The sequence below is a fragment of the Pleurodeles waltl genome, chromosome 5 (genome assembly GCF_031143425.1).
Source record: "Pleurodeles waltl isolate 20211129_DDA chromosome 5, aPleWal1.hap1.20221129, whole genome shotgun sequence".
Lineage (NCBI taxonomy): Eukaryota > Metazoa > Chordata > Amphibia > Caudata > Salamandridae > Pleurodeles > Pleurodeles waltl.
In genome coordinates this window covers 931092333-931116036 of record NC_090444.1, presented here as the reverse complement: position 1 = coordinate 931116036, position 23704 = coordinate 931092333, and positions in this window count along the sequence as shown.

Below are 23704 nucleotides of genomic sequence, written 5' to 3'. Positions count from 1 at the left end.
ATTCCAGAACTTTCTGTCACCGAAATGAGAGGAAAAAGTGTTTTTTTGGCCAAATTTTGAGGTTTGCAAAGGATTCTGGGTAACAGAACGTGGTCAGAGACCCACAAGTCACCCCATCTTGGATTCCCCTAGGTTTCTAGTTTTCAAAAATGCGCTGGTTTGCTAGGTTTCCCCAGGTGCCGGCTGAGCTACAGGCCAAAATCCACAGGTAGGCACTGTTTTCTATAAAAAAAATTGATGTGTCCACGTTGTGTTTTGGGCCATTTCCTTTCGTGGGCGCTAGTCCTACCCACACAAGTGAGGTATCATTTTTATCGGGAGACTTGGGGGAACGCTGGGTGGAAGGAAATTTGTGGCTCCTCTCTGATTCCAGAACTTTCTGTCACCAAAATGTGAGGAAAATGTGTTTTTTTAGCCACATTTTGAGGTTTGCAAAGGATTCTGGGTAACAGAACGTGGTCAGAGACCCACAAGTCACCCCATCTTGGATTCCCCTAGGTCTCTAGTTTTCACAAATGCACAGGTTTGGTAGGTTTACCTAGGTGCCGGCTGAGCTAGAGGCCAAAATCTACAGGTAGGCACTTTGCAAAAAACACCTCTGTTTTCTTTAAAAAAATTTGATGTGTCCACGTTGCGGTTTGGGGCATTTCCTGTCGTTGGCGCTAGGCCTACCCACACAAGTGAGGTATCATTTTTATCGGGAGTCTTGGGGGAACGCTGGGTGGAAGGAAATTTGTGGCTCCTCTCTGATTCCAGAACTTTCTGTCACCAAATGTGATGAAAATTTGTTTTTTTTGCCACATTTTGAGGTTTGCAAAGGATTCTGGGTAACAGAACCTGGTCAGAGCCCGACAAGTCACCCCATCTTTGATTCCCCTAGGTCTCTAGTTTTAAAAAATGCATAGGTTTGGTTGGTTTCCCTAGGTGCCGGCTGAGCTAGAGGCCAAAGTCTACAGGTAGGCACTTTGCAAAAAACACCTCTGTTTCTTTAAATAAATGTGATGTGTGCACGTTACGGTTTGGGGCATTTCCTGTCGCGGGCGCTAGGCCTACCCACACAAGTGAGGTATCATTTTTATCGGGAGACTTGGGGGAACGCTGCGTGGAAGGAAATTTGTGGCTCCTCTCTGATTCCAGAACTTTCTGTCACCAAAATGTGAGGAAAATGTGTTTTTTTAGCCACATTTTGAGGTTTGCAAATGATTCTGGGTAACAGAACCTGGTCAGAGCCCCACAAGTCACCCCATCTTGGATTCCCCTAGGTCTCTAGTTTTCAAAAATGCATAGGTTTGGTAGGTTTCCCTAGGTGCCGGCTGAGCTAGAGGCCAAAATCAACAAGTAGGCACTTCGCAAAAAACACCTCTGTTTTCTTTAAAAAAATGTGATGTGTCCACGTTGCGTTTTGGGGCATTTCCTGTCCCTGGCGCTAGGCCTACCCACACAAGTGAGGTATCATTTTTATCGGGAGACTTGGGGGAACGCTGGGTGGAAGGAAATTTGTGGCTCCTCTCTGATTCCAGAACTTTCTGTCACCAAAATGTGATGAAAATGTGTTTTTTTTGCCACATTTTGAGGTTTGCAAAGGATTCTGTGTAACAGAACCTGGTCAGAGCCCCACAAGTCACCCCATCTTGGGTTCCCCTAGGTCTCTAGTTTTAAAAAATGCATAGGTTTGGTAGGTTTCCCTAGGTGCCGGCTGAGCTAGAGGCCAAAATCTACAGGTAGGCACTTTGCAAAAAACACCTCTGTTCTCTTTAAAAAAATGTGATGTGTGCACGTTACGGTTTGGGGCATTTCCTGTCGCGGGCGCTAGGCCTACCCACACAAGTGAGGTATCATTTTTATCGGGAGACTTGGGGGAACGCTGGGTGGAAGGACATTTGTGGCTCCTCTCTGATTCCAGACCTTTCTGTCACCAAAATGTTAGGAAAATGTGTTTTTTTAGCCACATTTTGAGGTTTGCAAGGGATTCTGGGTAACAGAACCTGGTCAGAGCCCCACAAGTCACCCCATCTTGGATTCCCCTAGGTCTCTAGTTTTCAAAATGCATAGGTTTGGTAGGTTTCCCTAGGTGCCGGCTGAGCTAGAGGCTAAAATCTACAGGTAGGCACTTTGCAAAAAACACCTCTGTTTTCTTTCAAAAAATGTGATGTGTGCACGTTGCGGTTTGGGGCATTTCCTGTCGCGGGCGCTGGGCCTACTCACACAAGTGAGATATCATTTTTATCAGGAGACTTGGGGGAACGCTGAGTGGAAGGACATTTGTGGCTCCTTCCTGATTACAGAACTTTCTGTCACCAAAATGTGAGGAAAATGTGTTTTTTTAGCCACATTTTGAGGTTTGCAAATGATTCTGGGTAAAAGAACCTGGTCAGAGCCCCACAAGTCACCCCATCTTGGATTCCCCTAGGTCTCTAGTTTTCAAAAAGGCATAGGTTTGGTAGGTTTACCTAGGTGCCGGCTGAGCTAGAGGCCAAAATCTACAGGTAGGCACTTTGCAAAAAACACCTCTGTTTTCTTTAAAAAAATGTGATGTGTGCACGTTGCGGTTTGGGGCATTTCCTGTCGCGGGCGCTAGGCCTACCCACACAAGTGAGGTATCATTTTTATCGGGAGACTTGGGGGAACGCTGGGTGGAAGGAAATTTGTGGCTCCTCTCTGATTCCAGAACTTTCTGTCACCAAAATGTGAGGAAATTGTGTTTTTTTAGCCACATTTTGAGGTTTGCAAATGATTCTGGGTAACAGAACCTGGTCAGAGCCCCACAAGTCACCCCATCTTGGATTCCCCTAGGTCTCTAGTTTTAAAAAATGCATAGGTTTGGTAGGTTTCCCTAGGTGCCGGCTGAGCTAGAGGCCAAAATCTACAGGTAGGCACTTTGCAAAAAACACCTCTGTTCTCTTTAAAAAAATGTGATGTGTGCACGTTACGGTTTGGGGCATTTCCTGTCGCGGGCGCTAGGCCTACACACACAAGTGAGGTATCATTTTTATCGGGAGACTTGGGGGAACGCTGGGTGGAAGGACATTTGTGGCTCCTCTCTGATTCCAGACCTTTCTGTCACCAAAATGTGAGGAAAATGTATTTTTTTAGCCACATTTTGAGGTTTGCAAGGGATTCTGGGTAACAGAACCTGGTCAGAGCCCCACAAGTCACCCCATCTTGGATTCCCCTAGGTCTCTAGTTTTCAAAATGCATAGGTTTGGTAGGCTTCCCTAGGTGCCGGCTGAGCTAGAGGCCAAAATCTTCAGATAGGCACTTTGCAAAAAACACCTCTGTTTTCTTTCAAAAATGTGATGTGTGCACGTTGCGGTTTGGGGCATTTCCTGTCGCGGGCGCTAGGCCTACCCACACAAGTGAGGTATCATTTTTATCGGGAGACTTGGGGGAACGCTGGGTGGAAGGAAATTTGTGGCTCCTCTCTGATTCCAGAACTTTCTGTCACCAAAATGTGAGGAAAATGTGTTTTTTTAGCCACATTTTGAGGTTTGCAAATGATTCTGGGTAACAGAACCTGGTCAGAGCCCCACAAGTCACCCCATCTTGGATTCCCCTAGGTCTCTAGTTTTCAAAAATGCATAGGTTTGGTAGGTTTACCTAGGTGCCGGCTGAGCTAGAGGCCAAAATCTACAGGTAGGCACTTTGCAAAAAACACCTCTGTTTTCTTTAAAAAAATGTGATGTGTGCACGTTGCGGTTTGGGGCATTTCCTGTCGCGGGCGCTAGGCCTACCCACACAAGTGAGGTATCATTTTTATCGGGAGACTTGGGGGAACGCTGGGTGGAAGGACATTTGTGGCTCCTCTCTGATTCCAGAACTTTCTGTCATCAAAATGTGATGAAAATGTGTTTTTTTTGCCACATTTTGAGGTTTGCAAAGGATTCTGTGTAACAGAACCTGGTCAGAGCCCCACAAGTCACCCCATCTTGGATTCCCCTAGGTCTCTAGTTTTAAAAAATGCATAGGTTTGGTAGGTTTCCCTAGGTGCCGGCTGAGCTAGAGGCCAAAATCTACAGGTAGGCACTTTGCAAAAAACACCTCTGTTCTCTTTAAAAAAATGTGATGTGTGCACGTTACGGTTTGGGGCATTTCCTGTCGCGGGCGCTAGGCCTACCCACACAAGTGAGGTATCATTTTTATCAGGAGACTTGGGGGAACGCTGGGTGGAAGGACATTTGTGGCTCCTCTCTGATTCCAGACCTTTCTGTCACCAAAATGTGAGGAAAATGTGTTTTTTTAGCCACATTTTGAGGTTTGCAAGGGATTCTGGGTAACAGAACCTGGTCAGAGCCCCACAAGTCACCCCATCTTGGATTCCCCTAGGTCTCTAGTTTTCAAAATGCATAGGTTTGGTAGGTTTCCCTAGGTGCCGGCTGAGCTAGAGGCCAAAATCTACAGGTAGGCACTTTGCAAAAAACACCTCTGTTTTCTTTAAAAAAATGTGATGTGTGCACGTTGCGGTTTGGGGCATTTCCTGTCGCGGGCGCTAGGCCTACTCACACAAGTGAGATATCATTTTTATCAGGAGACTTGGGGGAACGCTGGGTGGAAGGAAATTTGTGGCTCCTTCCTGATTACAGAACTTTCTGTCACCAAAATGTGAGGAAAATGTGTTTTTTTAGCCACATTTTGAGGTTTGCAAATGATTCTGGGTAACAGAACCTGGTCAGAGCCCCACAAGTCACCCCATCTTGGATTCCCCTAGGTCTCTAGTTTTCAAAAATGCATAGGTTTGGTAGGTTTCCCTAGGTGCCGGCTGAGCTAGAGGCCAAAATCTACAGGTAGGCACTTTGCAAAAAACACCTCTGTTCTCTTTAAAAAAATGTAATGTGTGCACGTTACGGTTTGGGGCATTTCCTGTCGCGGGCGCTAGGCCTACCCACACAAGTGAGGTATCATTTTTATCGGGAGACTTGGGGGAACGCTGGTGGAAGGACATTTGTGGCTCCTCTCTGATTCCAGACCTTTCTGTCACCAAAATGTGAGGAAAATGTGTTTTTTTAGCCACATTTTGAGGTTTGCAAGGGATTCTGGATAACAGAACCTGGTCAGAGCCCCACAAGTCACCCCATCTTGGATTCCCCTAGGTCTCTAGTTTTCAAAATGCATAGGTTTGGTAGGTTTCCCTAGGTGCCGGCTGAGCTAGAGGCCAAAATCTACAGGTAGGCACTTTGCAAAAAACACCTCTGTTTTCTTTAAAAAAATGTGATGTGTGCACGTTGCGGTTTGGGGCATTTCCTGTCGCGGGCGCTAGGCCTACTCACACAAGTGAGATATCATTTTTATCAGGAGACTTGGGGGAACGCTGGGTGGAAGGAAATTTGTGGCTCCTTCCTGATTACAGAACTTTCTGTCACCAAAATGTGAGGAAAATGTGTTTTTTTAGCCACATTTTGAGGTTTGCAAATGATTCTGGGTAACAGAACCTGGTCAGAGCCCCACAAGTCACCCCATCTTGGATTCCCCTAGGTCTCTAGTTTTCAAAAATGCATAGGTTTGGTAGGTTTACCTAGGTGCCGGCTGAGCTAGAGTCCAAAATCTACAGGTAGGCACTTTGCAAAAAACACCTCTGTTTTCTTTCAAAAAATGTGATGTGTGCAAGTTGCGGTTTGGGGCATTTCCTGTCGCGGGCGCTAGGCCTACCCACACAAGTGAGGTATCATTTTTATCAGGAGACTTGGGGGAACGCTGGGTGGAAGGAAATTTATGGCTCCTCTCTGATTCCAGAACTTTCTGTCACCAAAATGTGAGGAAAATGTGTTTTTTTAGCCACATTTTGAGGTTTGCAAAGGATTCTGGGTAACAGAACGTGGTCAGATACCCACCAGTCACCCCATATTGGATTCCCCTAGGTCTCTAGTTTTAAAAAATGCACAGGTTTGGTAGGTTTACCTAGGTGCCGGCTGAGCTAGAGGCCAAAATCTACAGGTAGGCACTTTGCAAAAAACACCTCTGTTTTCTTTAAAAAAATGTGATGTGTCCACGTTGCGTTTTGGGGCATTTCCTGTCGCTGGCGCTAGGCCTACCCACACAAGTGAGGTATCATTTTTATCGGGAGACTTGGGGGAACGCTGGGTGGAAGGAAATTTGTGGCTCCTCTCTGATTCCAGAACTTTCTGCCACCAAAATGTGAGGAAAATGTGTTTTTTTAACCACATTTTGAGGTTTGCAAAGGATTCTGGGTAACAGAACCTTGTCACAGCCCCACAAGTCACCCCATCTTGGATTCCCCTAGGTCTCTAGTTTTTAAAAATGCATAGGATTGGTAGGTTTCCCTAGGTGCCGGCTGAGCTAAAGGCCAAAATCTACAGGTAGGCACTTTGCAAAAAACACCTCTGTTTTCTTTCAAAAAATGTGATGTGTGCACGTTGCGGTTTGGGGCATTTCCTGTCAGGGGCGCTAGGCCTACCCACACAAGTGAGGTATCATTTTTATCGGGAGACTTGGAGGAACGCTGGGTGGAAGGAAATATGTGGCTCCTCTCTGATTCCAGAACTTTCTGTCACCAAAATGTGAGAAAATGTGTTTTTTAGTCACATTTTGAGGTTTGCAAAGGATTCTGGGTAACAGAACTTGGTCAGAGCCCCACAAGTCACACCATCTTGGATTCCCCTACGTCTCTAGTTTTCAAAAATGCATAGGTTTGGTAGATTTCCCTAGGTGCCGGCTGAGCTAGAGGCCAAAATCTACAGGTAGGCACTTTGCAAAAAACACCTCTGTTTTCTTTAAAAAAAATTGATGTGTCCACGTTGCGTTTTGGGGCATTTCCTGTCACTGGCGCTAGGCCTACCCACACAAGTGAGGTATCATTTTTATCGGGAGACTTGGGGGAACGCTGGGTGGAAGGAAATTTGTGGCTCCTCTCTGATTCCAGAACTTTCTGTCGCCAAAATTTGAGGAAAATGTATTTTTTTAGCCACATTTTGAGGTTTGCAAAGGATTCTGGGTAACAGAATCTGGTCAGAGCCCCACAAGTCACACCATCTTCGATTCCCCTAGGTCTCTAGTTTTCAAAAATGCACAGGTTTGGTAGGTTTCCCTAGGTGCCGGCTGAGCTAAAGGCCAAAATCTACAGGTAGGCACTTTGCAAAAAACACCTCTGTTTTCTTTAAAAAAATGTGATGTATGCACGTTGCGTTTTGGGGCGTTTCCTGTCGCGGGCGCTAGGCCTACCCACACAAGTGAGGTATCATTTTTATCGAGAGACTAGGGGGAACATAGATTAGCAAAACAAGTGCTATTGCCTTTTGTCTTTCTCTAAAAGTTTTCCTTCCAAGTATAAGAGAGTGTGTAAAAAAGACATCTATTTGAGAAATGCCCTGTAATTCACATGCTAGTATGGTCACCCCGGAATTCAGAGATGTGCAAATAACCACTGCTCCTCAACATCTTATCTTGTGCCCATTTTGGAAATGCAAAGGTTTTCTTGATAGCTATTTTTGACTCTTTATATTTCAGCAAATGAATTGCTGTATACCAGGTATAGAATGAAAATGCACTGCAGGGTGCAGCTCATTTATTGGCTCTGGGTACCTTGGGTTCTTGATGAACCTACAAGCCCTATATATCCCCGCAACCAGAGGAGTCCAGCAGACGTAACGGTATATTGCTTTCGAAAATCTGACATTGCAGGAAAAAGTTACAGAGTAAAACGTAGAGAACATTTGCTGTTTTTTTCACCCCAATTTCAATATTTTTCTTTTTCAGTTGTTATTTTCTGTAGGAAACTCTTGTAGGATCTACACAAATGACCCCTTGCTGAATTTAGAATTTTGTCTTCTTTACAGAAATGTTTAGGTTTCTGGGATCCAGCATTGGTTTCACACCCATTTCTGTCACTGACTGGGAGGAGGCTGAAAGCACAAGAAATTGTAAAAATGGGGTATGTCACAGTAAAATGCCAAATTTGTGTTGAAAAATTGGGTTTTCTGATTCAAGTCTGCCTGTTCCTGAAAGCTGGGAAGCTGGTAATTTTAGCACTGCAAACCCTTTGTTGATGCCATTTTCAGGGGAAAAACCACAAGCCTTCTTCTGCAGCCACTTTTCCCCATTTTTTTGAAAAAAACAAAATTTTCACTGTATTTTGGCTAATTTCTTGGCCTCCTTCAGGGGAACCCACAAAGTCTGGGTACCTCTAGAATCCCTATGATGTTGGAAAAAAAGGACGCAAATTTGGCTTGGCTAGCTTATGTGGACAAAAAGTTATGAGGGCCTAAGCGCGAACTGCCCCAAATAGGCAAAAAAAGGCCTGGCACAGGAAGGGGAAAAGGCCTGGCAGCGAAGGGGTTAAGATGAGAAGGCACCTTAACAATCCTTTTAGAGTTTGTTGAAACTTCATCCTCCGGAGAATGCAAGATTTTTCTTTGTCGTGTTTTGACACAAAACTGATGACTCTATTTAAATTCCATGTCCGACCATCTTCAGTCTTCACCGCATTGGTGAAGAGTTTCAGGACTTTCATAGGAGATGATAACTTCTTCCCATAACCTTTAAGAAGAGGTCTATTGATCATGACCCAATCACCAATCTTGACAACAGTCTTTTTCACAAAGTTATTTCTGTCAACATTTTGTTTGCTTATTAAGGATTTCTCTTGCTCCCTACCTCTCCAATTAACATCCGTAACATTCTCCCTTTTTCCACTTAAAAATTCATTGACCCAATTCGGCTCAAGAACCGTATTGCCTCTTCTTCCACAAAATAGAACAAAAGGCGTTTGACCCGTGGTGGAATGAGGAGTGTGTCTATACACAGTTATCTTTTTCATTACTTCTTGTTTGCAATTCAGCTGACTGTCTTTAGCCATGGTGATTGTTTCTTTAATGACACAGTTAAACCTTTCGACTAAACCATTACATTCAGGGTGATATAAAGCACACAACTTGTGTTTGATACCACACCCCCTAAGAAAACTCTCTATTTCTTTTGAAACCAATTGACCACCATTATCGGTAAGAAGTGTGCCAGGAATGCCCTCCTTAGTTATCAAGTCTTTGAGAAAAGCAATTACTTTCTCTGTTTCAATGCTTTTGGTGAAGCAGATTTCAGGCCATCTCGAATACATGTCGACCACCACAATGATATAATCCGATAAACCCTCACCATGTATAGGACCCACAATGTCCAAAGCTATATCCTCCCATGGTCCTTTAGGCTTACTTCTTATCAACATAGGCTGTACTGTGGGTTTCATGGCTTTTCCGCTTATCGCACACTGCACACAATCCCGAACCACCCTCTCAACTTGAATATCCATTCCGGGCCACCAATAAGATGACCGGAGCCTTTCCTTGGTTTTGAACATGCCCAAATGACTACTATGTGCACCATCAATTAACTGTTCCTTACACTGGACCGAGGTATCAACCTCGTACCTCTAAGAAGTAAATCATGATCTACTGCCAATTGATCCCTCACACACCAGAATGCTCCACATCTTTCACTACCTTGGGTTTTACTTCTCCATCCTGTCTGTATTAACTTCATCACCTCCTGTAAAACCATGTCTGATTTGGTTTCACCACGCCACCTTTCTTCAGAAATAGTTTCATAATCTACTTCACACACTCTTTCAAACTCTTCCAACTCCCCATCCAAACTAGGCTCATCAGGATTAGATGAAGCAGGTGGCACTAATCTGGATAACACATCAGCAGAATAGTTGTCTGAACCTGGAACATACTTCACTATAAAGTCATACTCCTCCAAAGCTATTATCCACCTAGTGATCCTGCTCGACACCGCTTCCATACCTTTGGAATTAAAGATTTCACCTTAAGGTTTCTGGTCGATTTTCACTACATAGGACCTACCCCACAGAAACTTCTTTAATTCTTTTAATCGCCCAAAATACTGCCAGAGCTTCTCTCTCTATCACTGAATACTTAGCTTCTGCTACCTTCAAGCTTCTAGAAATAAACACAATAGTGTTCTCAGGTCAACACACACCTTGTTGTAATACTGCACCTAAGCCTTTCCCACTAGCGTCAGTTGTTAGAATAGATGGTAAGGTGGGATCAAAGTTCTTTAGCTTGGGAGCGTTGGACAGACTATTCTTCAGTGTGACAATTTCCTTCTCACAATCTTCATTCCACACAAATTCTTTGCCCTTTTTTAGTAAGAGTCTCATATTTTAACAAGAACTAGCAAAATATTTAACAAACTTATTGTAGTATTCTGCCATTCATAGAAACCTCATAAGTTCCTTTTTGGATGCGGGTGAGGCTAAACCACGAATGGTGTCAACAAGATCTTTCTTAGGTATCAATCCACCTCCAGTAATGGTATGACCTAGGTAGTCAATTGTATCAACCGCAAACATGCACTTCTCAGCTTTAATGGTTAAATCATGCTCAGAAATTCTACTTAAGACTTTCCTGAGAGTCTCATTGTGCTCACAATTGTTTTTACCATACACCAAACTGTAATCTTGGTAAACGCAGACACCACTAATTCCTCTTAAAACCCGTTCCATAGCCCTCTGAAAAACAGATGCAGCAGAGATCGGACCGAAAGGAAGGCGAATAAATCTGTACGTTCCAAAAGGAGTAATAAATGCTGTCAGGTTCCTGCAAGATTAATCTAGTTTTATCTGGTGATAGGCTGAGGTTAGATCGATTGTGGAGAAAACCTCGGCCCCTGACACCATAGCCAACAATTCAGATATATTAGGAAGCGGGTATTTGTCTACAACCACATTCTTGTTAAGTCTGTGTAGGTCCACACAAAGCCTAATGCTACCATTAGATTTTTGAGCAATAACAATAGGGGACAACCAATCAGTCCTCTCCACTTCCTCAATGACACCTTGATCTTTCAACTTCTCAAGTTCAGAACGTAATTCATCCCTCACTGCAAAAGGAACGTTCCTAACCTTACTGCAGTAAGGCACAGCACCTGGAAGTAGATTGATTTTATGGGAGTACCCTTTCATGCACCCGATTTTACCACTGAAGACCTTATCAAACTCCTTGCGTAATTCCTCTGAAAGAACAGAAGTAGACATAATGCTTCTCTCTGTAGACTTCTGTAGTTGTCTTAATATAATAGGGGGAGAACTGTTAGGGTCAAGCATCACTCCCAGGTCTTTCTGGTGCAACCAGCTTATAATATTATCCCCCTTTTAGATACATAGATCTTCCCTGAAGCGTAACATCGTTCATATTCAATTAATCCAACAAAATATCCATGAAGATTTATTGGCTCAACCCCATAAGCACACAGGGTGATATCAGGCCACAACAATTTGACTTTACCTTTTAACTCATTCTGATAAAATGTGCTAGAGACTATAGTAATCTTTGCCCCCGAGTCAAATAACACCTTAGTTTTTCTTCCTTCTACAGTGATATAATCAAGAGGCCCACCCAAACTCTTCTCTGAAACCTGTAGAACTATTTGGCCACACGCAAAGTCTGAGTCATCATTGACCTCATTAGAGTGATCATCAATGACACTCAGTGTCTGCTTAGATTTTTTCAGGTTACAAACAGCTGAAAAATGTCCTTTCTTCTTGCAAAATAGACACGAACTGTTAATAGCTGGACAAAGTTTGCTGTTTGCTAAGTGACCTTCTCTGTCACATCTATAACATTTCTTTCTACTGGTACCAGATGTTACTCTTTTGTGCCAAATTAATTATAGTTTGTAAAAAGATGGCACAGTTTGGGCCACGGACCTGGGAGTCAGGGTTCCATGGTGCTGCCCCTGCGAAAGAGTCTGTGACACTAGTGTAAGTACTCTGTGACCTTCCTGTGCATCAGTGTGTTTGATGTGTATGGCGTTATATTTACATCATGGTGTCAGTCCTAGATCACGCGTCCTCTTCTGTGTTTATCATATTTAAAATTGCAGGCCACTGCGGCTGCCATACAGCTGGTGGCAGGAATTTTACACTCTTGTTCAAGTACAGGCCTGATATTTTGAGGCGAATGCACTGTGCTTTAAAAATCGTTTTTATTTCCTGGCTGCCGATGGCCCGTAGCCTATCGAAACTTTAGATTTGCGCTTTGTAGAGGGTTGAGTGACTACAGTAACAAGGACAGTGACAAAAGGCTCATAATTCTCGAAGAACACTAGAAAGGCCCAAGGTTTTCCACTTGGCTTCACAAAAGCTTCCTGTCCCCATCCTCCTCCTCTTCCTCGCAACAATCTATATTCTTTAAAGAGGTTTTGCGGGACCGGTGGCCAACATAGCATCCAGTTAACACCATCGCTGCCAGGCCTTTTCTCCTCCTGTGCCAAGTCTTTTTTTGGCTATTTGGGGCAGTTTGCGCTTAGGCCCTCATAACATTTTGTTCACATAAGCTACCCACGCCAAATTTGCGTCCTTTTTTTCCAACATCCTAGGGATTCTAGAGGTACCCAGACTTTGTGGGTTCCCCTGAAGGAGACCAAGAAATTAGCCAAAATAAAAAAAATTTAAAAATGGGAAAAAGGGCTGCAGAAGGTGGCTCGTGGTTTTATCCCTGAAAATGGCATCAACAAAGGGTTTGCGGTGATGAGATCACCATCTTCCCAGCTTTCAGGAACTGGCAGACTTGAATTAGAAAACCCCGTTTTTCAATACAATTTTGACATTTTACTGGGACATACCCCATTTTTACTATTTTTTGTGCTTTCAGACTCCTTCCAGTTAGTGACTGAAATGGGTGAGAAACCAATGCTGGATCCCAGAAAGCGAAACATTTCTCAAAAGTAGACAAAATGCGGAATTCACAAGGGGTCATTTTTGAAGATCCTACAAGTGTTTCCTACAGAAAATAGCTGAAACAAAAAAATATTGAAATTGAGCTGAAAAAAACAGCCATTTTTCTCCACGTTTTACTCTGTAACTGTTTCCTGCGATGTCAGATCTTTTAAAGCAATATACCATTACATCAGCTGGATGCTTCTGGTTGCAGGGATATATATGGCTTGTAGGTTCATCAAGAACTCTAGGTACCCAGAGCCAATAAATGAGCTGCACCTTGCGATGGGTTTTTATTCTATATTGGATATACAGCAATTAATGTGCTGTAATATAAAAAGTGAAAAATAGGTATCAAGAAAACCTTTGTGTTTCCAAAATGGCCACAAGATAAGGTGTTGAGAAGCTGACGTTATTTGTACATCTCTGAATTCCGGGGTGCCCATACTGGCAGGTGAATTACAGGGCATTTCTCAAATAGACATCTTTTTTACACACTGTCTTACATTTGGAAGTCAAAAATGTAGAGAAAGACAAGGGGCAATAACACTTGTTTTGCTATTCTGTGTTCCCCCATGTCTCCCGATAAAAATGGCACCTCACTTGCGTGGATAGGCCTAGCAACCGCAACAGGAAATGCCCCATAACACAACGTGGACACATCACATTTTCACAAAGAAAACAGAGGTGTTTTTTGCAAAGTGCCTACCTGTGGACTTTGGCCTCTAGCTCAGCTGGCACCTGGGGAAACCTAGCAAACCAGCGCATTTTTTAAAACTAGACGCCTAGGGGAATCCAAGATGGGGTGACTTGTGGGGGTCTGACAAGGTTCTGTTACCCAGAATCCTTTGCAAACCTCAAAATTTGGCCAAAAAAACAGTTTTTCCTCTTATTTCGGTGACAGAAAGTTCTGGAATCTGAGAGGAGCCACAAATTTCCTTCCACCCAGCGTTCCCCCAAGTCTCCCGATAAAAATGGTACCTCACTTGGGTGGGTAGGCCTAGCGCCCGCGAAAGGAAATGGCCCAAAACACAAGGTGGACACATCACATTTTTTCACAGAAACAGAGGAGTTTTTACAAAGTGCCTACCTGTGGATTTTGGCCTCTAGCTCAGCCGGCACCTGGGGAAACCTAGCAAACCAGTGCATTTTTGAAAACTAGACAACTAGGGGAATCCAAAATAGGGTGACTTGTGGGGCTTTGACCAGGTTCTGTTACCCAGAATCCTTTGCAAACCTCAAAATGTGGCCAAAAAAACACTTTTTCCTCTCATTTCGGTGACAGAAAGTTCTGGAATCTGAGAGGAGCCACAAATTTCTTAACACCCAGCGTTCCCCCAAGTCTGTCGATAAAAATGGTACCTCACTTGTGTGGGTAGGCCTAGCGCCCAAAAAAGGAAATGGCCCAAAACGCACTGTGGACACATCACATTTTTTCAGAGAAAACAGAGATGTTTTTTACAAAGTACCTACCTGTGGATTGTTGGCCTCTAGCTCAGCCGGCACCTGGGGAAACCTAGCAAACCAGAGCATTTTTGAAAACTAGACACCTAGGGGAATCCAAGATGGGGTGACTTGTGGGGCTCTGACCAGGTTCTGTTACCCAGAATCCTTTGCAAACCTCAACATGTGGCCAAAAACACTTGTTCCTCTCATTTCGGTGACAGAAAGTTCTGGAATCTGAGAGGAGCTACAAATTTCCTTCCACCGAGCGTTCCCCCAAGTCTCCCGATAAAAATGGTACCTCACTTCTGTGGGTAGGCCTAGTGCCCGCAAAAGGAAATGGCCCAAAACGCAACGTGGACACATCACATTTTTCCACAGAAAACAGAGGTGTTTTTTACAAAGTGACTACTGGTGGATTTTGGCCTCTAGCTCAGCCGGCACCTGGGGAAACATAGCAAACCAGAGCATTTTTGAAAACCTGACACCTAGGGGAATCCAAAATGGGGTGACTTGTGGGGCCCTGACCAGGTTCTGTTACCCAGAATCCTTTGCAAACCTCAAAATGTGGCCAAAAAACCACTTTTTCCTCTTATTTCGGTGACAGAAAGTTCTGGAATCTGAGAGGAGCCACAAATTTCCTAACACCCAGCGTTCCCCCAAAGTCTGTCAATAAAAATGGTACCTCACTTGTGTGGGTAGGCCTAGCGCCCACAAAAGGAAATGGCCCAAAACACAACGTGGACACATCACATTTTTTCACAGAAAACAGATGTGTTTTTTACAAAGTGTCTATCTGTGGATTTTGGCCTCTACTTCAGCCTCTACCTGGAGAAACCTAGCAAACCAGCGCATTTTTGAAAACTAGACTCCTAGGGGAATCTAAGATGGGGTGACATGTGGGACTTTGACCAGGTTCTGTTACCCAGAATCCTTTGCAAACCTCAAAATGTGTCCAAAAAACACTTTTTCCTCTTATTTCGGTGACAGAAAGTTCTGGAATCTGAGAGGAGCCACAAATTTCCTTTCACCCAGCGTTCCCCCAAGTCTCCCGATAAAAATGGTACCTCACTTGTGTGGGTAGACCTAGCGCCCATGAAAGGAAATGGCCCAAAACACAACGTGGACACGTCACATTTTTTCACAGAAAACAGAGGTGTTTTTTATAAAGTGTCTACCTGTGGATTTTGGCATCTAGCTCAGCCGGCACCTGGGGAAACCTAGCAAAACCAGCGCATTTTTGAAAACTAGACACCTAGGGGAATCCAAGATGGGGTGACTTGTGGGGTTCTGACCAGGTTCTGTTACCCAGAATCCTTTCAAACCTCAAAATTTGGCCAAAAAAACACTTTTTCCTATTCTATCATTTTGGTGACAGAAAGTTCTGGAATCAGAGAAGAGCCACAAATTTCCTTCCACCCAGCGTTCCCCCATGTCTCCCAATACAAATGGTACCTCACTTGTGGGGGTAGGCCTAGCGCCCGCGACAGGAAAAGCCCCAAAACACAACGTGGACACATCAAATTTTCACAAAGAAAACAGAGTTGTTTTTTGCAAAGCACCTAGCTGTGGATTTTGGCCTCTAGCTCAGCGGGCACCTAGGGAAACCTTGCAAACCTGCGCAGTTCTGAAAACTAGACACCTAGGGTAATCCAAGATGGGGTGACTTGTGGGGCACTGAACAGGTTCTGTTACCCAGAATCCTTTGCAAACCTCAAAATCTGGCCAAAAGAAACCCTTTTCCTCTCATTTCGGTGACAGAACGTTCTGGAATCAGAGAGCAGCCACAAATTTCCTTCCACCCAGCACTCCCCTAAGTATCCCGATAAAAATGGTACCTCACTTTTGAGGGTGGGCTTACTTCCCGCGAAAGGAAATGCCCCAAAACACTATCTGGACACATCAAAATTATCAAATACAAAACTAACTGTTTTTGCGGGGGGGGGCACCTGCGTTTTTGGTCCTGGGCTCAGCAGCCTTCTAGGGAAACCTACCAAACCCAGACATTTCTGAAAACTAGACACCTGAGGGAGTCCAGTGAGGTTTGACTTGTGTGGATCCCCCAATGTTTTCTTACGCAGAATCATCAGCAAACCTCAAATTTAGCTAAAAAAACATATTTTCCCACATTTCTGTGTGGGATCACCACACTGGGACACATTTCATACCACCCAATTTTCCCCTTAGTCTCCCGGTAAAAATGATACCTCATTTGGGTAGGTGGGCCAAGTGCTTGTGAAAGGGAAGAGCCAAAAACATGTCGATATTGAGGGGAAACCATAGGGGGTCCAAAAGCGCAGTTTGCAAAAAAACATTTTTAGGCTGACAAATGCAGCAGAATTTTTATCGGTATAGATGAGACAATGCTGGGTGGTAGGAATTTTGTGGATTCCTACAGATTCCGGAAGGTTCCATCACAAAAACGTGGGAAAAATGTGTGATTTCCAGCAAAGTTGGAGGTTTGCAGGGGATTTTGGGTACAAAAATGGTGCAGGGTGCATGTGAAACACACCACCCTGGAATCACCCAGATGTTTAGTTTTCAGATGTGTCTAGGTCTTGTGGATTTTTCTACATGGCAGCGTCCCAAAGTCCATAAAGTGCAGCCCTCACCATTCCAAGTGGGACGATTTTGAGAGTGAGTCAAGCTCTCATGGCCCAAATGTAAAACTAAAACCCAAAATAATCAAACGTCTTCTTGCTTGCTGTCGGATAAGATGTTTTAGAGTGCAGGGGACAGCTGAAAGACTGTTACCCCCTTCAATTGAGGTGGGGGCATAACCAGGCCCATACTGGTTGGTAGCCACCACCCCATTATTATTTTTTTTTTTTAAATTCCCTGGCATCTAGTAGACTTTCTACCCCCCCGGTGTGGATCAGGGGTAATTGCCCCATCTGCCCACTGATGGGCAGAAAAACTTTGGCCCCATTTATTTGGGGGTGGGGGTATGGCCATACCCCCACCCTCTTATTTTTGAAAAAAACACTTCCCTGGCCTCTGGTGGGCTTTCTGCCCTCCCTTGGGGGCAGATGGGCCTTCCAAAAATAGGCCCATCTGCCCCCAATGGGGGGCAGATATGGCCAACAGTAATGTGCCCCCCTGGGGAGCGACCCTTACCCAAGGGGCTGTCCCCCCAAAGAAAACACACGCATACACACACCAATCCCTGTTGCCTAAGTGGTTTCTGCCCCCAACTCTGAAAAACAAAACTAAAAACAAAAAACATTTTTTTTTTTTATCCCTGGCGCCTAGAGGTTTCTGCTACACCTGGAGGTAGATCGGCCTAATAATAATAGGCTGATCTGCCCCCAGGGGGGCAGAAAAGGCCTAAAATATATTTGCCCCCCCACCCCCGGGGAGCGACCCTTGCCTCTAAAAAACAAAACAACCCCCCCCCAAAAAAAAATCCTGGCGCTTAGAGGCTTCAGCCCCCCCGGGTGCAGATCGGCATAATAACAATAGGCCGATCTGCCCCCGGGGGGGCAGAAAAGGCCTAAAATAAATCCCCCCCCCGGGTAGCGACCCTTGCCACCTGTAAAAAACAAAACAAAACAAAAAAAAGTCCCTTTTTTTTTTATCCTGGCGCCTAGAGGCTTCTGCCCCCGGGGGCAGATCAGTCTAATAACAATTGGCTAATCTGCCCCCGGGGGGCAGAAATGGCCTAAAATAAATTCCCCCCCCCGGGGAGTGACCCTTGGCTAAGGGGTCGCTCCCCTCCTCTAAAAAAAAAAAAGTGTCCCTGGCGCCTAGAGGCTTCTGCCCCCCCTCAGGGTCTCAAGGCGCTGGGGGGGTGAGAGCTATTGGTCGAATAGCCATGTCTTGAGGCATTTTCTGAAGGCCAGGAGGTCTTGGGTCTGGTGTAGTTGGAGCGGTAGAGAGTGCCAGGTCTTGGCGGCGAGGTAAGAGAAGGATCTTCATCCGGTGGTGGTGCGGTAAATGCGGGGGACGGAGGCGAGGGCGAGGCTGGCGGAGCAGAGCTGGCGGGCGGGGTGTGGAAGGTGAGTCTGTCGTTGAGGTAGGGTGGACCTGTGTTGTGGAGGGCTTTATGTGCATGGGTGAGTAGTTTGAAGGTAATCCTCTTCGATACGGGTGGCCAGTGTAGCTCTCTGAGGTGGGCAGAGATGTGGTTGTGGCGTGGGACGTCAAGGATGAGTCGGGCAGAGGCGTTTTGGATACGTTGCATTTTCTTTTGTAGTTTGACCGTGGTTCCTGCATAGAGCGAGTTGCCTAAGTCCAGTCGGCTGCTGACTAGTGCGTGGGTGACTGTTTTTCTGGTTTCGATGGGAATCCACTTGAAGATCTTGCGGAGCATGCGGAGGGTGTTGTAGCAGGAAGAGGAGACTGCGTTGACCTGCTGAGCCATGCTGAGTGCCGACTCAAGGATGATGCCCAGGTTCCTTACTTGGGTGGTAGGGGTGGGGGCGGCTCCGAGGGAGGTAGGCCACCAGGAGTCATTCCAGGCAGAGAGGTTGCTGCCGAGGATGAGGACCTCATCACGGCCCTACACGCCTTTCCAAACTTAGTCAACCACACTTTGCAGGTGTTTCAGAAATTCTTGTTGTGCAGTTCCATTGGTTAGACACACAAAAGTAAATCTATGTTTTATGTGTGTGGAAGTGAGGGCTCAATGGTAATTGCACAGCTCAGGGAGATACGAGCAGCTTCAACGCAGGCAGCTTGTTGACCTGAAGCCAACCTGAACAATCTCTCCTAGCCTGCTCTGCGCCCCCTTCCTCAAGACCTGCTCTCTCCGTGAGGAGACTGCCAATGGGGCAGTGAGTGTGGGGCCTTGAAGGAATGTGCACCGAGAGTGTAAACAAACACTCAGCTATGCAGCAGAACTCCAGGGAATCCCTCAAAGTTCTTATGTAACTCCGCAGAATTCCAGGGAGTAGGATTCCATGAGCACCCCCACCCCTAGTTTTGGGTCATTGTCATTTTTTCATTATTTATTTTAAAGAATATCACAACACAATCAGTTAGCAGATTTATATCGATAACATTAATAATTGTATAATAATCATTACCTTTTATAGTCCATAAGCATTATTTAAGCGTTTTATCATGCAAAAATACAGCATTATGCAATTTCTGGCTATGACCACCATATGCTCCCATATTTGCCTTGACAGGTTTTGTTATATGATTCTTAAGGTGGGTATTCGTTACAAGATTATCACTTCCATCTCACCAAGTGGAGCTCTCATCCCTTCTGTTGCCAGATTCTCTTCCAGCAAAACAAGACAAGCCTAATCTATTCTCATCACTAAATTTCCAGTAAATGGTTTGAGTTGTTCCAATACATGTTTAAATGGGGCCAACACCTCAGGTGATATATGTCTTTGTGTGTGATATATATCACCTCATTGGAGTGTCAAATTCTAAGTGGGGATATAGATGGCAGAGCAGTGGCAGAGACTTTAACTGTGCTATTACAATACAGTTGGTCAAATCTTTGTTGTTTCACTGTGGGTGTTTGTAAGAAATGGTTTGTTGGTTGAGTGGGTGCAAATCCTGGTCAAGCAGCAACATTGATCCTTATGAAGGTATGGCACAAGCAAAACCCCAAATTAACCTGTGCTCAGCCCCCTGCTAGCTTGTCACAGAGTAATCAGGCTTAACGTAGGGGCAATGTGTAGTGCAGTGGTAAAAAGCAATTTAAACATTTTCACTAGCAGGACATGTAAAGCTTAAAAGTACATGTCCTGCCTTTTAAATACATTGCACCCTGCCCTCTGGGCTGTCCATAGGCTTCCCTGGGGTGATTATATATACTGAAAAGGAAGGTTTGGGCCTGGCAAGAGGTTTATTTTGTCAGGTTCAGATGGCAGTTTAAAACTGCACACACAAGGTCTGCAATGACAGGCCTGAGACATATTAAAGGGCTACCTACTTAAGTTGTTGGCACACTCAATGCTGCAGGCTCACAAGTATCATTTACTTTACAACCCTTGGGTACATGTAGTACCACTTTAATAGAGACTTATAAGTAAATCAAATATGCTAATTGCCAATCAGCCAATGGTGCCAATTTTAAAGAAGAAAGCACAAGTATGTTACCACTTGTTAGCGTGATAAAGTGCACTGAAGGCTAAGACCAGCAGAAACAAATTCAGCAAAAAGGGGAGGAGAAAGGCAAACTGTTTGGGAATAACCCTGCAGGAAGTGACAAGTCTAACACTATGGGTCCTATACCTGAGTATATTTCTGTCGTCCTTTTTGTAATGATCAGTGCTAACAGCATGATGCAACTAACTTCTTTTCCATAGTCCAGCAAGGGCTCACTGTAATGAGTGCATAGTAGCACCACTGTTCAGCTATTGTCTAGAAGCCTAGTCATTGCTCCCATTCCCATCTTATTATATCTGAGCCAGAAATTCTCATATTGACTATCGGCATTTAAGGTAAGTTTCAGTATGCATGAGTTGTGGAGTAACTATTAGATGCATGACAGCCAAGAGTTCAGGGATTTTGGCATGGTATGTGGGTTAGTGTGTTTTCCGTGTGTATCTGAACTCAGGCAATCAGTCAGTTGGTATCTGTAGAGCATGCATTGTCACCCCTTAGGGGTCTCTGACTTTGGGTGCTGTGTCTCAGTTGAAAGCCAGGTCTTGAGGTTTTTTTCCAGGACTCTGTCAGGGAGGGCATTTTTTGGATGTGGAGGGGTAGGGAGTTCCTGGTCTTGGTGGCAATGTAGCAGAACAAGAGTCATCCAGTGTGGCTGCAATGGATGTTAGGGGTGTGTGTGAGGACAAGTGAGGTGGAGCACAGGTGTCTTTCAGGCCTGTGGAAGTTCAGTTGATGGTTGATGTAAGATGGTCCTTGATTGTGTAGTGCTCTGTAGGTGTGCATGAGGATCTTGAACTGACATCTCTTTGGGATGGGGAGCCTGTGGAGGTCTCTGAGGTGGGGGGTGATGTGAGTCTATTTGGGGAGGTCCAGAATGGGTCTGGTTGTGGTTTTCTTTATGGTCTGCAGTCTTTTGAGGAGTTGGGTTGAGAGCCCAGTGTGTAGAGTGTTGCATTAGTCTAGGCAGTTGGGGACAAGAGCCTATGTTGATTTGTAGTCTCATTTTTAGTTGGCTGTTGAGGATGATGCTGAGGTTGTGCGTGTGGTCTGTTGGTGCGGGCATAGGTCCGAGTTCTGCTGGCCACCAGCTGTGGCCCCATATGGAGGAGTTCTTACCAAAGATCAACACTTCTGTTTTGTCAGAGTTGAGCTTGAGGCAGTTGTCTCTCATTTATTTGGTCACGTCTGTCATGGTGTTGCAGAAGTTGGTTTTGGTGTTGGTCGAGCTCTGTGGTGTATCAGCTGGTTAATTTTGAGTATTTGTTGGTTTTGGCTGGTTTCAGTGGGGCAGCCTCAACAGCGTAGTTGCTGATCCAGGTGTCAAAGTTCCAGAGGGCCTGGTTGGGGTCTTCTGAGGTTTCGGGTTGTGAAGTGCTGATGGATTGAGTCCATTGCATCTTGGTAATTTTCCCCCAGCTGCAGAGGGTGGTCCTCCTGGGTGTGGTGGGTGCGTGTTGGTCCCTGCCTGAGAACGTAATGTGGATGATGGTGTGGTCGGTACAAGTGAGCTCTGTGGTGTGGGTAAGTTTGAGTTTGCCATTGGAGGTGAAGATGACATTGAGTGTGTGTCTAGCTTTGTGTGTGAGTACAGACTAGTTGGGTGAAGCCAATGTTGATGAGGTTCTCTAAGAGGGAGGCAGTGTTGGTGCCATTGTGGTCATCAATGTGGAAGTTGAGATCGCTGAGCAGGACAAAGTGCTGGGAATATATGGCCAGGGGGCCATGAGTTTGGGGATGGCATCACTAAAGGCTGGTCGGGGACCCAGTGGTCTGTAGGCAAGGGTACCTTTTATTGTGGTCTTGGCTTCTGTATGAAGTTGGAAATTGAGGTGCTCCATGAGGGGTGTACAGTCGTTATTGGTGATGGTGCATTTGGATGGTTTCCTTGAAGATTATGGCGGTGCCTCTGCCATGTTTGTTTGTGCAGTCTCTGTGTATCTTGTAGCCGGTGGGTATGGCAGTGACGATATTGGGGTTCACGGTGGGGTTGAGCCTCATTTCGGTGATCAAGGCCATGTTTGGGGTGAGGGTAGTGATGGTGTCCCAAATTTATATGGAGTAGTTGCAGAGGGAAGGGATGTTGAGCAGAATGCACTGGAGAGGTGCCGGCATGTGCATAGGCTCATTCAGTCAGGGTCTGATGCATGCCAGATGTCCAGTGTGGCAGGCAAAGAGGCAGTTGTGACAGGTGAAGGTTACCTGGGTTGAATGGAGGGAGGCCCTAATGCAGTTATTGTTATGGCATCTAGGGTTGAGGACGGTGTGGTGGTGGATGGTTGCAGGGCAAGGGGTCCTGGCACTGGGCATGGTCACGCACAAATCAGAGCAGATGGGCTTGCCATTAACACGCCGGTGGTGTGCCCACGTAGTGGCCTCTATAAGTAGTCCGGGAGATGGGCGGGGTTGTGCGGGAGGTAGGGGGTCAGGTGTTTTATGTAAAAAGGTGGGAAAGAGAGGCAAACAGCAGCAGGAGTGCACTAAACTGCAAAATACAATAATACCAGCCTAAAAAGCAAACAAATTAAACAGAAACAAATGCCAGTAAAAATGCCACCAGGGCAGCAGAAACCTCTAAGAGCCGCTACAGTGGGTGGGCAGCGGGCGAGCAGCAGGATTGAGCTGTGGGCTCAAAGACTAGGAGCAGAGTCCAGGTATTGATGAGCCAGGTGGGGAGCGGCACAGAGACCAGAGGTCAATGGGCTAAAATATAAAAACAAGTCCAAACATTTCCCAGTTCATGAAATAGTTGTAGTGACAGGAAAATTAGGATATATGTTTTTCAGTGTAATGAGACCCAACTGACTCAATTGAGGGCACACTTGATATCACAGGAAACCAGGTAGTTACGTAACAAAAAGAGAGTTCTTTGGCAACTGTACTGGCTAAACTGTGCTTGCACTACATGATAGCAAACGCCCATGTCTGGTAATGCTAGCACCCCAATAACTTAAGGGAGAGTCAATCAGTCAGTCAAATTTTCTTCATTCAGCAAAATTGCCATAAAAGTACAAATCCATTTGATACAGAATTAAAAATAGTTAAAATACAGTGCAAGATATATGGGACGTTAAATAGCAGGAATTTTTGTAAGCATGTCCAAAGTGCAAAACTAGTTGGGTTTACTTGTGTCAGCAAATTCATACTGATTCCTAATAGTAATAGCAAAACTAGCAGGAATTTTTAAAACCGCTATAAATATACAAAAGATAAAAATATACAATAAATTACTTATATCAAGGACCGAATTAGTACATGACTGCATCAACCAGTTCATATTGTTTCCTGATAGCAATAGCAGATCTAATAAAATTTAATACAGAGAAACAGATTTGAATTGTTGACAGTTTTTGAACATAAATCAGTGCATCCTTGTGGAGGAAGATTTTTAGTTTGCGTAGAAGGGGCAGTATAAAAGCATGTCTATGTACAGTATATAATGAACAAAATAGAAAAAAAGTGACGTGCTCTGCTTAGAATTAGCATCACAAGGGCTATTTGGGAGCA